This window comes from Ambystoma mexicanum, chromosome 7q, assembly GCF_040938575.1.
Source record: "Ambystoma mexicanum isolate Mex_15411 chromosome 7q, UKY_AmexF1_1, whole genome shotgun sequence".
Lineage (NCBI taxonomy): Eukaryota > Metazoa > Chordata > Amphibia > Caudata > Ambystomatidae > Ambystoma > Ambystoma mexicanum.
Window position 1 is genome coordinate 64,905,036 of NC_090941.1, and position 19,987 is coordinate 64,925,022.

Sequence of the window (19,987 nt, forward strand, 5' to 3'; positions counted from 1 at the left end):
CCAAGGGTGTTGTCAGACCATTCCCCAATGTTGGCCACCTGGGAGGTATACCCGCCCAGACCCCCAATTCCCACGTGGAGACTTAGGGCCGAAGCCCTGCTCGATGCAGCCTTTTGCGAACACATCAAAGACAGTACTGATGAATACTGGCAAAATAACTTGAACAGTGTTGAATGCATCGGTACCGCGTAGGAGGCATATAAGGTAGTCATGAGGGGAGAGGTGATAGCCGCGGTGGGGGGTGCCCAGAGGTCCATCACTAATTCCCTGGTGGGCGCGGAAAGGGAGTTGGGGGAGCTGGAGCGTAGGACAGATTTGACTCCAGAACATCTACAGGAAATTACCAAACTGCGACAAACCTGCCTGTCGAATTGGGAAACCTTGGGGAAACTAAGTTATGCTAAGCACACTGAAAGAACGCACATGCTGGGAGATAAACCCGGTAAACTCTTAGCTTGGCTTTACAAAAAGGAAACCCCTAGGACTCCCATTTGCCACATACTCAGACCTGACGGCACCACAGCGCACATCCAGGCGGAGATTAACTCGGTCTTTTCCGAGTTCTGTCATGACCTATACTCCAATACCCTGCCCCCCACTGACACCGAGATAGATGATGTCCTGGATAACATAGAGCTACCCAAAATAGATTCACAGATGGCTGAAGCCCTAGACAACCAAATCACCCCCGACGAGGTGAAAGCAATAATTAGATCCTTACCATCTGGGAAAGCGCCGGGCATGGATGGCCTACCCGGGGAATTCTATAAGTCATATGAGGAGACCCTTGCCCCACTGCTAGCACAGGTATACAACGAGGCTTACGAACGCGGTATCCTCCCTGACTCCATGAGAGAAGCCATAATAATCCCCTTGCTGAAACCTGGAAAAGATGGGACAGACTGTGGGTCATATAGACCACTATCTATGTTAAATGTAGATAACAAAATACTGACTGCACTCCTTGCTAATAGATTATGTAGAGCGATCCCCCTTTTGATTCACCAGGACCAAACTGGCTACGTGCCAGGGCTCTCTATCACCGAAAACTTGCGCAGGTTACACCACATAATATACAGCACCAAGCGAGGGCCTCAGAAATATGCTGTGGCATCACTAGACGCCACCAAGGCCTTCGATTCGGTGAGATGGGAATGGTTATATGCCACCATGGTTAGGATGGGGATTGGACCCGCCTTCCTTAAGTGGACCCAATTGGTCTACACCAATCCCACGGCCAGAGTGCGCACCAATAAGACATACTCGGAGAAATGGCCCCTCTACAGAGGCACACGGCAGGGTTGTCCACTGTCCCCTATGCTATATATTATTACTGCGGAGCCTGTAGCTGCATATCTCCGGCAAGAGTACGGAGATGGAGGCATCGAACTTGACGGGGAGACACACCTCATCTCTATGTACACAGACGACGTGCTGCTGTACCTGCACAACCCGCAGCACCTTCTGCCCTACATTTTAGAGACTTTAGATGGTTTCCACAAACACATGGGCATTCAGATCAACAAAGATAAGTCTTGTCTCTATCCCCTTGCTGCATTGTTCAGAGAGGAGCACAGATCCCTGCCCCCTCTAGATCTTCAATGGCAGGTGACATCATTTAGATACTTGAGTGTTACCATACACCGTAACCCTAGCACCGAAAACATTCTTAACACGGTTAGCGCTAAAGATGCCCTTGCAAAGTCCATGGATTTCTGGGGTAAGCTCCCACTCTCAGTTGCGGGGCGGGCGGGTCTCCTGAAAATGGTGGCACTCCCCTGTTTACTGCATTGCTTTTCCAACGTCCCCTTCATCATCCCTCGCTCCTTTTTCAGAGACATAAACAAACTCTGTAGAGGGTTCCTTTGGCAGGGAGGTAGGCACAGGGTGGCGCTGGACACTCTCCATAGACCCTATGAGAGGGGGGGATTGAAGGTCCCTAATTTCGAACTTTACTACTTGGCTAGCCAACTAAGGCATGTGACGCAATGGATGGTAGACGAAACCACCTCTGACACCCGACTTCTCCAACCAGCTCTGCCTCGTCTGTTACTCCGAGACTTACTATGGGTTGACAAGGGGGCTCTGAGACATTACCCATACCTGGCTAGACTTGGATCCCAGCTCTGGAAGCGGGCCTTTAAATCAGTGGGGGCGACAGACCCATATTCCCCGCAGATCCCTATTGCAGCAGTCATGGCTAAAAGCTCATGGGGACACACGGAAATACGCACCCAGTGGGAACCCTACAGGGTGGCAGTATTAGGAGACCTCACTTATGAACAGGAGCTCATGACATTCACTGACCTCAGCGAGTCTACAGGCCTGCCCAGAGGCCAGTTTTTGCTCCACAGAGCAGTGACACAGGGCATGAAGGACAGATGGCCGGAGGCTACCGACCAAGTCATGGAGAACGATATCATTGAGTCGATGTTGGACACTGCTGAGGGGGGCCACGTAACCTCCAGACTATACGAAGCCCTACTGCAGGGCACTACCAAGAATGAACTTAAATGCAGAGAGAGGTGGGAGAGGGAATTGGGCCTTGAATTTGAGGACAAAGCATGGGAGAGAATAACTCACTACTATAAAAATAAATCTCTAGAAATGCCCGCCTCCAACTCATCCAACTATACATTACCAACAGGGCCTACCTTACACCTGTTGCCATAGCAAGGTTCAAAGGAGCCACAACCCAGACATGCCCCAAATGCAATGAGCCGAGGGCGGGAATGACCCACATGTTCTGGGGTTGCCCGACGGTCCAGAGGTTCTGGGCCCAGGTGAAGGAGAGGGTAGCAAACGCGGAGATTGAAGTGGAAATTCACGAACTAGCAGCCTGTATTTTGGGAAGGTATAAGCGAAACAGTAAGAATAAGCCCCTAAATAAACTCAAAGGCTTGATATACATCACAGCGAAAAGATGCATAGCGATGGGATATAAAAGCGCCGGAGGCCTAAGCGAGGCCCTTTGGTAGGGTGACCTCAAAAGATGGGTAGCCGCTGAGGCCGCGGCTGGGAGACAGCGATTCAGGTACAGAGGCTGAACTACTCCGATGGGTGGCGTTAACAGTGCCATTGCTCCACCCAGCGGCTCAAGACAGCACTTTGGTCAGTACGGACAATCCCGGCCCGACGAGAGTTCAGGAGAATAAAGTGGATGTACCTGAGGTCTCGGAGGGAGAGGGGTGGGCGGGAGAGTTGGGAATGTTATGTTATGTTGTTTTTTGGATTATGCATATTGCATTGACTAATCAATGATCCTTTGTTGGTCACTACTTGTTGAAAATCCAATAAAGATATTTTAAAAAAACAATTTTTTTAAATTATTTATCAAAATCCGAGTGTCATTTTAAGCCGTTGCATAGTTTAAAATGTTGCTTCTCATTTTTCGAGGGAAGGTCGGATTTTGATATTGTTTTCTGACTCTTATTCCTGACTACCTGCTGCTTCTTTCTATCCACTCTGATTTCGATTATTTGTGGGTTGAGGGTACATTGCAGGGGGAAACCTTGCTATCTATCCTAATTCAAAAAGTGCTCCTATTCATTTGTGCTTTGGATATGTTCTACTAGAAGGTTAATCAAGTGCATTGCTTTCATTCCCATTGTCATTATCACCCCATTGGTGATTGATGCCCAATATTAAAATGTGTGTGATTTTTGTGAACTTCAAAAATAAATAAATATTGTATTTTCATCAACCGGCCTGGTTCATGGTGCATTGTGACCCAGGGTATTTGTAAAAGGGTGTGTGAGACGGGTCAGGTACCGGCTCAATTTGAATTTGTTGAAATTCAAGAAAAAGCATTCCTATTGAGCACCACATCCCAGGCTAAGACCAAATGTGCTGGTCCAATGTGTGACGCCCGATTGGAATCATTAACAAGTTGGGGGCTCGAGTCGGGATTGAGTTTGTTTATTCACCCATGACAGCCTAACACAGCAGACTAACCTTCAAAGTAGGAATACCTTGGCTGGAACACTGTGTTACGCTGTAGAAGCACCTCCCCAAAACAAAAATCCTAAGCACCAGGCCTGTGTATAACATTAAAGCTAAGTTCAAAACAGTTTCTGGGGTTTTGTTGGTACCAACCTAAGTTTTAACTAAGCGCCTAGGTGCTATTCCAATTCAAACGTGCGTCGCAGATGTGTGGGGCAAAAAAGAGGCACTGACCCCAACCCCTTGGACTAACACATAAGAAACTCGCCACACACTTGAAGAAATTGCGCCACACTTGTGTAGGTGAACTTCTTAGGATTTATGCAATTTGATTAGTTTGAGGCAAATTACCATTCAATGCCCTTTAGGATAACACGTGTTTCGACACACCAGTGTCCTTATCAAATCAGGGCTATTAAAAAGCTAAGTTCCACATCAATTGTCCCAATTCGAAGAGCCAATAATTCACGGGTTAAATACCCTTTGTTGTATCCATCAAAGGGGATTTAACTCGTGAATTATTAGCTCTTCATATTGGAACAATTGATATGGAACTTAGCTTTTTAATAGCCCTGATTTGATTGGTGTGTCGAAACACGTGTTATCCTTAAGGGCATTGAGTGGTAATTTGCTTCAAACTAATCAAATTGCATAAATCCCAACAAGTTCACCTACACAAGTGTGGCGCAATTTTTTCAAGTGTGTGGCGAGTTTCTTATGTAACATTAAAGCTAAATCAACCCTAAAAATAGACAAAAAGCAATAGAATACAGATTATCCTTCTATAAATAATTTAACAAAGAAAGAACACTTTCCAAAATGGCCACATTAGAGAACATAGCTAGGGAGCAGCTTCTGCACAAATTATTTGTCAGGGGGGAATGGCCGGAACAAGATGAAAAGTCCGGCTAGAAGAAATGACGCAACAGGTCACCGCCACAGACATGGATAAATGGCAGGACGGTGGTCTATTAGACCAAGCTTTGAGCGAGTTATACATGATTCCGAAAATTAAAAAGGAGCAGATTAAAATTGTCAGAATTGCGGCCTATATGTATCTTCATACGGGAGTGATGGAGGAAAAGCATGAGGAAAATAGAACTCTTGTGCAAAATCAATCCAAACGTTTAGCTCAGATACAGACTGAACTAAAATTAGCAGAACAAAAATTGCAAAAGAGCCAAGAGTTTGAGGCAGAATCTGGAAATTACGTTCAAAAGCCAAAAGAGGACTTGGTTCTCCAACAGCAGAATAATGTAGACCAAGAGACCCAATTAGATGCATTGAAAGAGGAGTGTAGGGAAAAGGTTGACTCTCTGCAAGAGAGTCAATAGAAGTTAAATCAACATATAAACTACAATAGAGCCTGCGCAGAGCAGATAGTTATTCTACAAGATCAGATAAAAATATTGGAAGAGGAAAATAATAAATGATTTATGAGATACCTCCACTCCCAAGCAGAATTTGATGAAGAGCGCCAGAAATTAGGTGCCATAACACAACAAAGGGATGACCTGGCAGAACAAAGGGGCACTCTGTATCAGGAGAAAGAGGCCCTCCACCAGGAAATATGTTTTTTAAAAACCAATCTGGAGGGAAGGGAGTCAGACCTTCAGGGACTGACTGGCCTAAAAGAAGCATATGATAAATTAATGGCACATAGGAGACAAATGGAACTTGAGTTAGAGCAGGCCATAGAGGCTCTAAATGTGCAAAAAAGGGAGGCTCACCTCCTACAACAAAAATTGGCTCAGGGTGGCCAAACTATATAGGCAGCACAAAGAGATAATGAGGCCCTCTGTAGTGAGGAGAATGATGGACTCCACAAACAAGTGGCAGCTCAAGAGCGGGTCATAGAGTCCAATAAAACCCTGATAGCTGAGCAAAAGGCTCAGATCTTTGCATACTATCAAGAGATAGGGGCTGAGAAGGAAAAATTAGCAAGGTTGGAGAAAGAGTATTTTAAATCGAATACAAACGGGAGGGACCCCGAACAGGGGGACAGAGCAACCCCTGATCATAGTATGATGACCTTGGTGCTAAGGGACTCAAACCCATTTAATACATTGAACCCAGCTGACTTCCTGTCTACTGGTTCATTTGGACCAGAAACCATGAGGCCGGCGGAATTAAATAGGTTTAGTATGATGTATCTGACAGGTCAGTGCCCCCAGGAAATTGATGGACGGGCGTCCCAGTATAGATACCAAAACATTAAAGGCGATGTCTCTGACAAGGAAGTCTCCTATGAGGGGAAAGTCAGGGAATTAGAGCTACAGAAATATTACCTTCCAAGGGACCAGTTGGTTCAATTTGTAGAAAAATCAAATGAAATGAGGCCCAAAAAGAGCATTTTGAAGACCTCCACCCAATCAGGGCATTGGGGGGAATACTCCGCCAACCCTGGAAGCAGGGAGGAGTCAGAAGACTACTCTCCTCGGCATCACAGGGGAGTATAAACTACGCCCCACCATTCTGCAAGCCCCTCCCAAGCTCAAAGAATCAGGGACTGCCTAGAAGATCAGGAGGGGTCCTCCAACAGTAGCGCCTCTGAGTCTGAGCGTGAGTGGACTCGGGTGGCAAGGCCAAAGCAGGCAAATAAACTAAAGAGAGTTATGGCAAAAGACCCCATTAGGCAGATTAAGGCCATTAGGAATTTCATAAACCCATAACACAAAAACGCAAAATATTCTGTCTGAGAACACTTGGAACTCTATGAGCATATGATGGACACTTTTCATCTGAAAGACAACAAGAACTGCAATGAGTATGCTAAGTGGACGTTCGCTCCAGAGTACTCCAGCTTCTTTGCTGGACTGGAGGACCAGGAGCATTCAAGATGGCCCACCCACAGGGCGGCCATCTTGAAACACTTTTCCACCCACAGAAACCCCCAAGAGGCTCGCAAAGCGGCCTACAATTTGCAGTGCGAGGAAGATCAGGCCCCACGAGAATTTGCGCAGGAGCTAAAACACACCTTAGCACAAACCATTAGGAGGGTGTGCACGAATAGGAGGGAGTTTATAACTACTTTCTTCCATGCGCTCCCAAAATATATCATGACCCAGCTGGTGAGGGATTTCCATGATAAAAGATCTCTGGACTGGGTAATCGAGCAGGCGACCCGCATTTATGGAGTCCAAAAACCTGCAGAAAATAAAAATCAGACCAAAAACCCCAAACCAGCCAACGCCCCTGCTGCTGCTAAGGTAGCGCAGGTGAAGGTTGCCCCCATTTTAGACCTAGAAATGGGGGAGCCTAAAAATGCACCAATCCAGAACCAGCAAAACCAGACGCCAAGAAGTCCTTCAGGCCAATCACAAACAGGTGTCAATCAGGAATTTAATCCCACTAATGGGACCAGTAATTCTCCTGAGCATATCAGTCCAACCTGGTACAAGAGCTACCGGCATATCTAGGGGTATGTATGGACTCCTCCTGCCCAAGGAGGGGTGGGGTCCCACCAGGTAAGTACTCCCCCAGGAAACTTCCCTCCTAACTTCCCTCAGGAGGGCAGTAATCCCCCAAATCCCAGGTTAAGTTTCTTTCCCTGGTACCCTCAAAACCCCAACCTGCAGGGCAACCCTCATTTCTTTCCCCGGTTTCAGGAGCCCAGGCAACCCAATCCGGGAGGGGAGGCCAAGGGGGAGGGCTACCAAAATCCACCATCTTCAGGGTACTACGGGATAAGGGATAGTTACCCTTCCCGTGAACAACCGAGGTATGAGCAAAGACTCCTGTACCAGCAGGAACGGGTGTCCCAACTGGAGCGCCAGGTCCAGAACCTCACCCAGGATCTGGGTCGCATGTTGAGGGCTCAATAAAACCCTCAGATGAGCATGGCGGCGCAGAACCCCACAAACCAAGGGTCTGGCACCCCAGAAAAATGACGGGAAGAGAACCCCAACAATTCACCAGTTCCAGAGGAGGACGCACAAGGGAATGGGGGTGTAAAGCCCTAGAGGAAACTTCCTTCCTTACCTGTGAAAAGCCACTGGACACCACAGAACCGAAACACAAATCTCTTGCCCCTGAAAATCTGCAACCCTGGGAACAGAGGGTGGGTAGGAGAATTAAAAACCTCAAAAAGGCCCATTTTGGGGAGGAAGTTAGTGTCCTCCAATTTGAAGGGGAAGAATCCTTAGGGGATTCTGGGAAAACAATCTTCTCCTTCAGGGATGGGGAAATTCCTCCCAAAGAAAAATGTGTCCCAAGAAATCTATATGAAGACTGGGTGGGTGTGGGGACTGATACGTAGTCACCCATCCCTGCACCCCAGAATTGTCATCCTGAGAAGAAAACAGTAATGGAGGGATCCTCCCCACAAATTGGTTGTAGTGACTGCCACCCAGTAAGCAGGGGCAGCACAGAGCTAAGGGAGACAGGGGATTCCAAAATATCCACTATTTCAGGATGTCAAATTTTGATTACAGATCCCCAGACTCTGACACCGAAAACTGTCCAAAATGCCACTGTGTCAGAGTCCAAAATAAAGAAACTGACCACCCAGCTTGCCTAAAATGCACATTACCTTTGCCAGCTTGAGGAGAAGGAGGGTATATTTTATGCCCCGGTCCAAGTGCAAGGGCAATGCACATTTTCACCACTGGTGGACACTGGATCCCAAGCCACTCTTCTGTCGAAAAGGGACTTTGATCTGATTAGTTTAGGAAGGGGATGAGATACCAGATCCCTTTCACTCCTCTTCGTGGACAACTCCAGAACTTCGACTGGAATGAAATTCCTGTCGCGGGGAGAGCAGAGTTGGAAATAAAAATTGGGTCACACAAAGTGAAACACCTGGTCGTGGGTCCAGAGGGAACCTCCTGTATATTAGGGAATGACATCCTTCGTAGGTTGTCTCCCCATATAGACTGTGTGAACAAGGTACTCTGGACTCAGACTCACAGGCCAATAAAATTAAAACAGAATGTCAATCATGTTAGTCTAAATGGCACATGCCACATGGTTGAACAAAAATCAGATCAAATTAAGTTTCATCTTCAAAATAATAAAATACCTGATGTTACAATAATTGCTGTAGGATAACAAACTGGTGATGGGAACTTCTCTCCATTCCTGGAAATCAACCTTCCTTCCCATTTTAAGTGGCATTCCACACTGGAAAGAAACACATTGAAATTTTAAACTGATTCACAATCTGAAAATCCAAATTCTACCGTCAAGTTTGATGACAAATCAGCACAAAGCATTGCTGGCATTCAGAATTAGGGGTAACAGTTCTTCTTCCCAATTCAGTTAAATGAGGGGAAGGAGTCTGTTCTCGCCCGAGTTGACTTGAATAGCGAAGAAAGCTTCATCAGCAAAGTATTATTCAGGAAACTCCCAAAAGACCAGACCCTGCCTGCTGTTGAGTCAGTTTATCAGTGGGTATGGGGCCTGGAAATTCCTTGTTCCAAACATCTTCTGCTTAGCAGTTCTATTCTAAAGATTTCTATAGGTGACAAAAGCATAGAACATAATTGTTGGGTCGTGCAAGGTGTTCCTTCTGCCTTTTACATGGGCAGTCATATCCTCAACCGACTCAAAATTAATTTGGATCCCAGTTATTGCCAAGCCCAGTCCCAACTGGAAAGTAAATCTCAGGGCCCTGGCAATCCTTAAATAAGCCTTCCGGTCAGCCCCACTGCTACCATAGGCAATTGAAGTTCAAAAATGGAGAAGAGGTCACCATCCCAGGCCTCACCTACAGAGTCTGCATCCCCAAAGGAGAGTTGGCAGAAAAGTAATGGGTCCATATTAATCAGTTAAAAAGTTGTCACCATAGGCATACTTTGCAGCACATAGAGGGGACATCTGGAGAATGAGAACCAGACAAAGAAGAATCAGAAGGGGTCAGATAGGTTTAGAGGTATAATTATTTAACACGGAGTATTTTTCTTCATTGTTAGGACGAGAGGGATTCCCCAAGATTCTAGCCAAATCCATTGTTATCTGTGTCTTGGGAGTGATCAATTACCTTTATTGTCTAAATACTGTCATTATTGAATGTATATGTGTCCCACTGCTATAGAGTTGTACTGGTTCTGCCCATTCATCACCAAGGAGGACCTCCCCGGGGGCCAGGAAAGGAAAGAGCTAAAAGGAAAAGCTTGGGGTATCACTCCAAACCGTAAAGAAAGACCTAAGGGGAAGCTGTGGGGATCACATCACACTACAACGAGAGACCACAGGAGGATCATGGAGTACCGCTCCCTGATGATGGAAGGACTCCCCTTAAGAATCCCATTTTTCCCACCTGATGAACCCCATTTTGCCCTACCGATGAATCCCACTTTGCCCTACTCTCCCTCAACACGGAATCTCAGAAGAGTCTGGGGGGGATTTGTGGGATATATTTAACCACTCAGCAGTACTCCCATCCATAACAAAGCTGCACTTCAGCAGAAGCAGCAAAATGGCTGTGCTGGCTCCTGTGAGCACCACTGCCTCATGGTAAAACTGCATTTTGCAACTACAAAAAGATGGCTGCACCATCTTCCCAAGCACATATTGGGCAGGATGGAACAATGGGACACACTGAGAAAGCCTGCCAGTGTGTTCTTACATGTACAAAAGAAGGGGAGTGAAAAAGCAGCGCTGCTTTGCTGCAAGCCCAAGTTCCCATTGAAAAAGGGAAATATTTACATTGAAAAATGATGCCATTCTTATGCTCTTTGCCTCTGTTCCTCATCACACTATTTTTATTAATGAGACCCTGCCTATCCACATTCACATTTTGCCCCAGCAGTATCCAGGAATGACAGGCTGTTGTTCAGCTCTGCAGAAATCAAAAGAAGCTATACTTCAGTTACACAGGAAACACTTTACTTTTGGGGCTACAAAATATCAAAGATCAATGCGTCAAAGAGGCCCTGGCTGTCTGAGCGTATGTCAATTTCAGTGAATCTGTGTTTAAACAAATTGCTGCATACAAGAAATTAACTCTGGTTACAAAGCAATGTTGGAATTTAGAGGGAAGAGAGAAACCGAATTTGCAAGGAAAATGTCAGCAGTCATCACATGTTTAAAAGTACTTTTGCAAATAAAGAGAAATACTGGTTTAAAAGTGTATGTTGCTCAAGGCCCTGCCTTTATCTAGCAATGAGAAAGGGTTTTGTGCTGTGAAACATAGATGGGAGATCTTATTCAACAGGCTTTATTCTGATTTGTAACAAAAATAAATAAAATAAGGAATTAAATTGCATTGGCTACATGGGGAAAATCAGCCCCAAACAGGTTTCTGCTTGGGGGTTGCCAGCAACAGAATGCCCCTCACAGTAGATGCCACAACATACAAGTGATAATTGCTACCTTGGCAGACCTTTGTCTGGGGTCAGGTGCCTTACAATGGAATTCTGTGACACCAACCTGTGAAGTGGAGGGGGCCATAAACATTCAATCAAACTGGGAAACCCCCTCCCCACACTGGGCTGAATTGGCAGTTGATGGTAGCTGAAGAGAAAAAAAAATGGTCCCAGTGAAGGAGAAAGGAAGCCCATATGTTTCAAAAGACTATTTTATTAAGAAACCTTTAAGACGGTTATTTTTGTAACAGAAATTTGCAGGAATGTAAAAAGTTAACAGTTTTAATGTAATTTTTTGGGTTTAATTTAAGACGCTGTAGCCTACACTGCCACCTTGGGAACAGAAATGGCAGAGAATTGGGTACTCCACGGAAAGTGTACTGATGCCAATGTGAAAATTAATACTGATATGCCTAACAATAATCCATACACATGTATAAAGTTATAGAATCTTGGGCTGAATATTTCACACTAAAAATGACTATAAGTTATTACAAGGGCAAACAATGTCTTACAAACTGTAGAGTTGGACTGGCATGCTCTGCAGAAAATATGTAACCCATTCATGTAATTTGTTAAGATGCCCCAACTGTACAAATGTGCCATTTAAGACAAAATTGGATTTTAGCTAAAGTAACTTTGGGAGATTCTGGACATTGTAAAACTCACATCATAAATCTGACATCATGCCATTGAAACCCAACCAGCTGAGAGGAAGGCGGTAACTATCACCCCTTACCAATCCAGTTCTTTAGAGGCGTGCTTAGCTAAGCCTGCCCTACCATATAATTCTATGATGTCACCATGCTTTATAAAAAGGGTGGATGACAGAACGTTGGACAGACACTCTTTCCTGAATTTCCTGTGCCTGCATTCCTGATCTTCTACATTTATCTTGCCAGATTCCAGATCCCACTGCAAAGCCAAACCATAGCGGATTCCACATTTCACTGCTGCTTCTTTCTAACTCAGAATTCTAATATTTGTGGGTTGAGGGTACATTGCAGGGGGAATCTTTAACTTTGTGCTATCTATCCTAATTCAAAAAGTGCTCCTGTTCATTTGTGCTTTGGGTATGTTCTACTAGAAGGTTAACCAAGTGCATTGCTTTCATTTTCATTGTCATTATAACCCCATTGGTGATTGCTGCCAAATATTAAAATTTGTGTGATTTTTGTGAACTTTAAAAATAAATAAATATTGTATTTTCACCAACCGTCCTGGTTCATGGTCCATTGTGACCCGGGGTATTGGTAAAAGGTGGTGTGAGATGGGTCGGGTACCGGCTCAATTTGAATTCGTTGAAATTAAAGAAATAGCATTCCTATTTTGCACCACATCCCAGGCTAAGACCAAGTGTCCTGGTCCAGTGTGTGACACCCGATTGGAACCCTTAACAGTAGCAGGCCGATTAATTACTGGCCCCTCTTCCGACAATATTACACAGAGCTGAAGCAAAACACACTGACAAATGGGGAAACCATGTAATGAAGTGATCCAATCCAGTATGAGGGAGGTGCTCCACTGGGGATGAGAATGTTAAATATGTGTAAAGGGGCATATAACAGGATGGAGTTTGCCCGCTGATTAACGCCGCCCACTGAGCTATGAACATGAGTGTACCTGGATAATGACGGAATGACCCGCATGATATGTGTACGAACGTAATGATGCTAGACATACTACAGTGAGTAGACAAGTATGTGTAATATCTTATGCGCAGTAGCCAGAGCCTGGTAGGGTGGGGGATGGGGTGAGTTTTTCAGTTTTTCTCTTTCTCGTTGCTATGGGAATGGCAACTAATGTTTAACTGTTATGTAAACCAATAAAGAAAGTTTAAAAAAAATAGAAAGCCCATCATTCTGCTGACAGCTGCCATGTGCCTCCTTCCTCTAGCCAGTCCAAGGCAGGATGACCATGAAAGGGCTGGTAAATCACAGGCAAACGACTCGCTGTGTGCAAACTGGGTGTCGGGCATGTTGGCGCCATTCACTGTAACCACAAGTCCATGTCGATCTCACCCTACACCACCACCTGATCCACTCCCATCCGTGCCCTGAACTCTTCATCATACCTCACTTATGCAAAACCACCAAACTGACAAATGCCTTCCTGATGATGTCTGTATATTTGAACAGCACCACACTCCTCTCTGGGTATTTCCCACAGTACACACTAGCATACATCAAAAAGTCTGATGTCCAATTATCAATGATTACAGGCACCTCCAGCTTCGATCTCAGCTCCTTCTCCTCCTCCTTTGATGCCTCTTTCACCCTCACTTCCTTGTGTAGGAGCTTAAATACATCCACAAATTCTCCCGCCCACATTTTCTCTATCGTTGCCACCATTAAATGCACCCCTAACAGCTTTGTAATACTCATATATGGTAACTTTAACAACTTCTCTGTACCCTCCTTAGCCCCACTCGCGCTCACCTCTGTCACTGCCGGTAACACCTACTCCGGTACCTTATCTGTCTGGACCTCTACCACGCTCACACCTCACCATCCTTCCTTCCCAATCTATGCTGCCCACCCACCTCCCTTGCAATCCCTACCTCACCCCCAATCTGACCCACAAAGTGAACCATTCCCTTCCTTGCTCACCTCTTGGAGGTCTGTCCATGCTGTGCAATTTCGCCATCCTGGCCACATCATCTCCACTTCTCCTTTCCTTCCTGATGGGGCTTCTACTGCAGGGCAAACACATTGGCAGAACTTTGCTGCCTGTTATCCTGTCCCCTAGGCCCTCCCCTACACCACCTTTCCCTCACAGCTGACATATCTTAATTGCAACCCCCCACATCCTCTCACACCACCCTACCAAACCTTTCCCTGCTCTCCTCATCTCCCAAATTTCTATGACCTCTTGCCTTCCACACCATCCAATATTCCTCCCCACTCCTTCTGAACTGCCATATACCATTCATGGTCAGTGGGCCTGCTTGGGCCACAGGTCCACCTGTCGCCAGCAAGGGGCTTCTACTCCAATGCATCTGTGACTTCTTCTTTGAGGGCCGCACCAACCACCTCCTGTGCTGCTCTTCTTTGGAGTGGTATCCCCTACTCTGCCTTATGCTCTGCTGTGTTAGGGGGCCGTACTGCACCCTCTAAGCTGCTCATCACCACTTTCAGGAGGGACCATCCTGATCCCATTCCTATCATCATCTTCTGCTGCATCAGGGGCCATGCTGCAGCGTCTATGCTCCTCACCACTGTCCGGGGACACCTTCCTGGTCCTACCCACTCTTCCGCCACCTACCGAGGAGAGCCTCTGCCTCCTCCTCTCTGTACTTTTCTGCAGGCACTTCTTTCCCTGTCCCCTCTTTACAGCCGCCACATCCTGCTCCCCTTTTCTATCCCTCTCCTCACCCCCACTCCTTCCCCCATTCTTCCTCTAACCCATGTCCCTCCTCCCCCCACCACTTTGCCCATCTTCCTTCTCCCTACACTTATTTCCTCTTGCCCTCACACCTCTAACCGCCCTCCTCGGCATTTCTACCGTTCATTTCCTGACACCTTTTCCCTTTTCTTTAACCCTACCTTCATTGGTCCCCGCAAATGGACTGCAAGCCACCACTGCTGCGAAGGTCCTGTCCGAGGCTACCCTTCGCTGGAGTCTACCCCCCCTTTGCGCCCTCTCCCCTGTGACCTCTTGCACTATACCCTCCAGCTGGATTTGTGATGTCCTACTTATGATACTCAGTGCCTCCTTCAGGGCCTTAGCGTCCTCTAACCGATCAGGCATGGCACCTCTACTTCCCCCCCCACACCCCAAACAATTCTCTCCCTTCCCCCATATCGCAGTTAAAGTACTCCTTACTCTACAGCTCCTACCAGTTAAATGCACTTTAAAATGTCTTTAAATTGTGTTCTATTTCTTCACATATTTCCTATTTTATAAGTCTCCCTCCTTTTTGTATCTGCAGCCACCCCTTGCCCCCAATCTCCACCAAAATGCACCCTGGTGGTGAGACCCTACCCTGTCCGGGTCCCAAGGCCTGGCCTGACCATCAAACAGAACCCCACACCCACCGGTGGGTGGGAAGGGCACTGCATTGCTACCTGGTGGTTATCCCCCAGCATCAAACATATAACACTATCTATTTTATTTTTTTATTTCATACCCGCTTTTCTGTCACAAAAAACCCCATCCCCAAACTGCCCCTAGGGCACCTCAAATGCCCAGCCTCACGCTCAAACACAGACCGAACCACCCATGGGGGGACCAGGAAAAAGGTAGGCTTGTGCTGCCTGGCTGTACCAGACTGTAGGTAATTAATATAAATGTATGGATTATAGGGCGTCAGTCGCCGTCCTATACTTAAAATGTTAAAATGTGGTGGACTCCCATAGGAACCTTGAAAAATGTTGATTTGAGTAACGGATTTGCCTGACATCTGGAAGTTGGTTAGGGAAGCAGGGCCCCCACAGACTGCAAAGTTTTCCTAAAGACTTGTTAAAACATACAAAAGTTATTAAGAAGAAAAAAAAACAATTCCAAAGTTGCACCCTATTTCCCATACATTTTCCCATAGACAAAGAAGGTACATTTTTACCAGACCGCACAGCTGAAACCGCTGAATGGATTTGGACCAAGTCTGAAACAACTTGGGCATGAAGTGTTTAAAAGAGTGTTTAAAAGAGGCCTTTTGTGGTTTGGGTTTATTCCGTGCAAGGTTTTTTCTGCATTCTGGGACTTGCAGTCCACGTTTTATAATGGAAAAACTGGAACTACAAGTCCCAGAATGCAATGAAAAAAAACACGACTTGAGGAGCACCTACAGATTGGCATGGATCATGTTGGCAAGTATGCATGTACTGCCAACATATTAAAAATGTTCCACAAATCGTTTGCATCTGATTTTCCTTTCTTTTAGAAAAAAGTTACACACAGTTCTGTTATAAATGCACATATGCATTTTCATTTTACTTTCATGAAAATGCTCCTAAAAAGAAACATTTTTAAACGCTCATCATTTTCATTTTTCATTCCATATAAATGTCACACTTTCCAACCTCTCCCATTACATCCCTTACAGTGCCACCATTCTCTGCCTGCTCACACATATGTGTATACTGCCAAAGAATATATGTACAAAACTTCACCTTACTTATAAAGTTCTGTTCTTTCCCAACCACTACTATAAAAAACCAAACTCTACTGCAACTACAATCTGACATTGCATTACCACTAGGCCAAAGTTTCCCTATTCTTTAAAAACAGTGGAGCATATTACAAATATAATGCAACACAAACACAGCACTTCTCTTATTAAAATCAACAGCACACAATTAACCTAGATTTTCATCTTTTTAACACCATTTTGCTGTGTTCCTTGTAATGTCCCAAACAGTACTACTCATACTCCCATTGTTCTAAAAACATAGTTAACATACTTTACTCCATCACCCGTAGCCCAACTTTATTATCTTTTTTTTCCAACAACTCATACCTTCTTAAATAGCAACTTCTCTTGCCAAAAATACTTCACCATTACCATATATAACCTCTACCTTTCTTTTACAATTACAGGAAAAAAGATTGACTAAGACATCTACCGAAGAAAGAACACTCTTCACATCCTACATAGTAAGTACATGAATATAGCATGTATATCTCTCTAATTCCAACAATGTACTGTCACTATATATTATCATAGTGTATTCTTTGTGAGTCAACAACATATCTTTCACTCCTACTCATTCAATTGCAACGTTCACACTCTTTCCATTCCCATCTAAACATTGCTCTTTATTCAATACACCGCCCATTCCTTACAGGCTAACAACACATCCCTCTCTCATCAACTTCTATACCACAATTTTACTTCCTTACTATTCCATACCCCTATCCACACAAGGTCCTAATTCCAACCCAACTACTTTCACACTCATTGCATTCCAAATAACTATCACACATTAGCACACATACACACACTTCCTCAGCCATTTTCCATTACACTCACACAACCACAATTACCTATACACTAGGTCACACCATTATAACAACCACCCTTTCCTCAAATCATCATAATGTCCCTACTTATTCAATCACACCACCACTCCCTTACACACTAACCCAAGGCCATTACACCTGCACAGCACTATATTCATCTCTAAAATCGCAACCAATCACTCATGTATAATACATGAACAACTTTCACATCCAAACTTTATTTTTTCACAACAGACAGAACAGAATGCCTACTAAAAATCAACTCTTCAGAAAACAAAGAAAGAGAAAATAGAGCAGATAAAAATAAAGGCAAGCCATTTACTCATCAACCACTAAAAGAATGTATGGAAAACATTCAAACAAAACAACTAGTAACCTCACTCAACAAAACTAAACCAGCCACCACTAAAAAAATAAGGCCTCCCTTGCAAAAACTAAAAGTAAAAAAAGATGCACAAACAAAAGCAGACCTACTAATCAACCTAACATGATATCTTCCAATGTTAGTGTAGCTACAGTAAAGCATTCCAAAAAATTAATTTTACTAAAAATGTTCCACCGTAGAGTTCTTCACAATCTTATAAAGACAGCTAAAAAGTCACGCTCTACCCTTAAAAACTACAGCAGAAGACCAATCCTAAGAGCTGTAATTGACAGTGCATTTCTACAAAAGGGAAAGTTGTTTATATTGATTTTAAACAGAATGAAACCACTAACAAAATTAATCAATAAATTCCAAAAGGTATTTCTAAACATGCACAGTGTCAATATAGATACCTTTTCAAACCTCTGTGAAGGTGAATGGATTCAAACAAGCAGCACAGAATCATATTTGAATGAAGAGGCTTATAAACAAGAACACAAAAAACCAATTGCCAAAGACAGTAATTGCCGAGGGTATGAAATGGTACGAGACACCATTGTGGCAAAATAAACCCTTATAGAAAAACCACCCCAACAAACTTTCAACCAAATGTTCCTTTCACCCAAACAAAGTGTCCAGTGTAAAAATGGACATACAGCTCAATATTTAACATATGCCAACACTCCTTTAAATATTTATGACAATTCCTCAATCACTATGTGAAACTAAAAGACAAAAGTAGAATGAAATCTTTACAAACCATGCACTCCTGCCCAGTGTGCAGTCACACTGGACTGCAAGGATATTCATTAGCCTGCTATTCAGGAACTGCTTGCAAAAGCACCTTACACCACATCGAAATGTTCGCAATACACCATTCCACTATAAGAAATCTTTTGCATAGACTGTACTATGCAAAATGTCCTGCTCTAGATCTCCAACATTTAAATGACTTTTTCCTACATAGAACAGCCAAATAGAAATAGAGAACATCCAAAGTAAATATTTTGGAAATTACGTTGGCTTCCAAAATTCATTAACTTCAGAAAGACATACAAAAAAATAGCTAAGTTTCAAAACACATCTGCTGAAATACCAGACCAAGTATGTGTCTGTTGTTGCAGAACTTTTTTATATAATGAGCACAAACATAGTAGATATGGCCTACAAAATAAATAGGGGACAATGAAGAATCCCAATGGTTCCAATTAACTTTATCTCTAAAACAGAAAATACATACAAAATAAATGACCCCTCAATAGTTTCCACGTACTGCAATATAAAGCTCGGCAATTACCAAATGCAATCATGTGCTATCACTAATAACTTAGAAATATTCCCACTTCCAAAGGCTCTCCAAGAACTTAACTTGTATGAGAAAAACATAATCCAAACAGTACACCCATTTCAAGCTATGATATGCCTTCAACCGAAAACAGACAAATTGCCCCCATCTGAGTTACAAAAGGCATATGTGGCAAAGTAGGATACTTGCCAATAGATCTTAAAGAAAATGTAGAAATTCTAGGAGTACAACGGCCAATAGATCAATCTTTGATTGTGCTATTTAATGGTGTACCAACAAAAAACAAAACATTTTGCAACAACTAGTCGACTTAAAGTTAGACAAGCCCTAGAATATCTCAAAGAAAACAATGAATACTAGAAAGATATAAACATTACTTTTCTGTATTTTGAACACCCTCCCCGCACCCACGTAGCCTGATTCCCCTCCCATCCCTCGCATTACCCATTTCCTGGTGCCTTTCCTCCCTCCCGCCTCCCGGCCCGCCCACCCACCCTGATTGGTTACTTGGATCGTGTTCCCTGGGTCTAGCGACCCGCAGTTGCTGCCGAGGCACCTTTGACCCGTGCGTCTGAACTGGTGAGTGTGAATCCTTTGTGCCGCTCTGAGGGCCTTTTGTGTAACTTTTCTGTATTTTGAACACCCTCCCTGCACCCACGTAGCCTGATTCCCCTCCCAACCCTTGCATTACCCATTTCCCAGTGCCTTTCCTCCCTCCCGCCTCCCGACCCGCCCACCCGCCATGATTGGTTACTTGGATCGTGTTCCTTGGGTCTATCAACCCACAGTTGCTGCTGAGGCGCCTTTGACCCGTACGCCTGAACTGGTGAGTGTGAATCCTTTGTGCTGCTCTGAGGGCCTTTTGTGTAACTTTTCTGTATTTTGAACACCCTCCCCGCACCCACGTAGCCTGATTCCCAACCCTTGCATTACCCATTTCCTGGTGCATTTCCTCCCTCCCGCCTCCCGACCTGCCCACCCGCCCTGATTGGTTACTTGGATCGTGTTCCCAAGCCCTCAGGGACCCTCCCAGGGCAGCCCTTTGCCCGGCAGCCCCCACCGGCTAAGGACCCCGAGGCAAAGGACGGATCCAACAAGACGGATCCA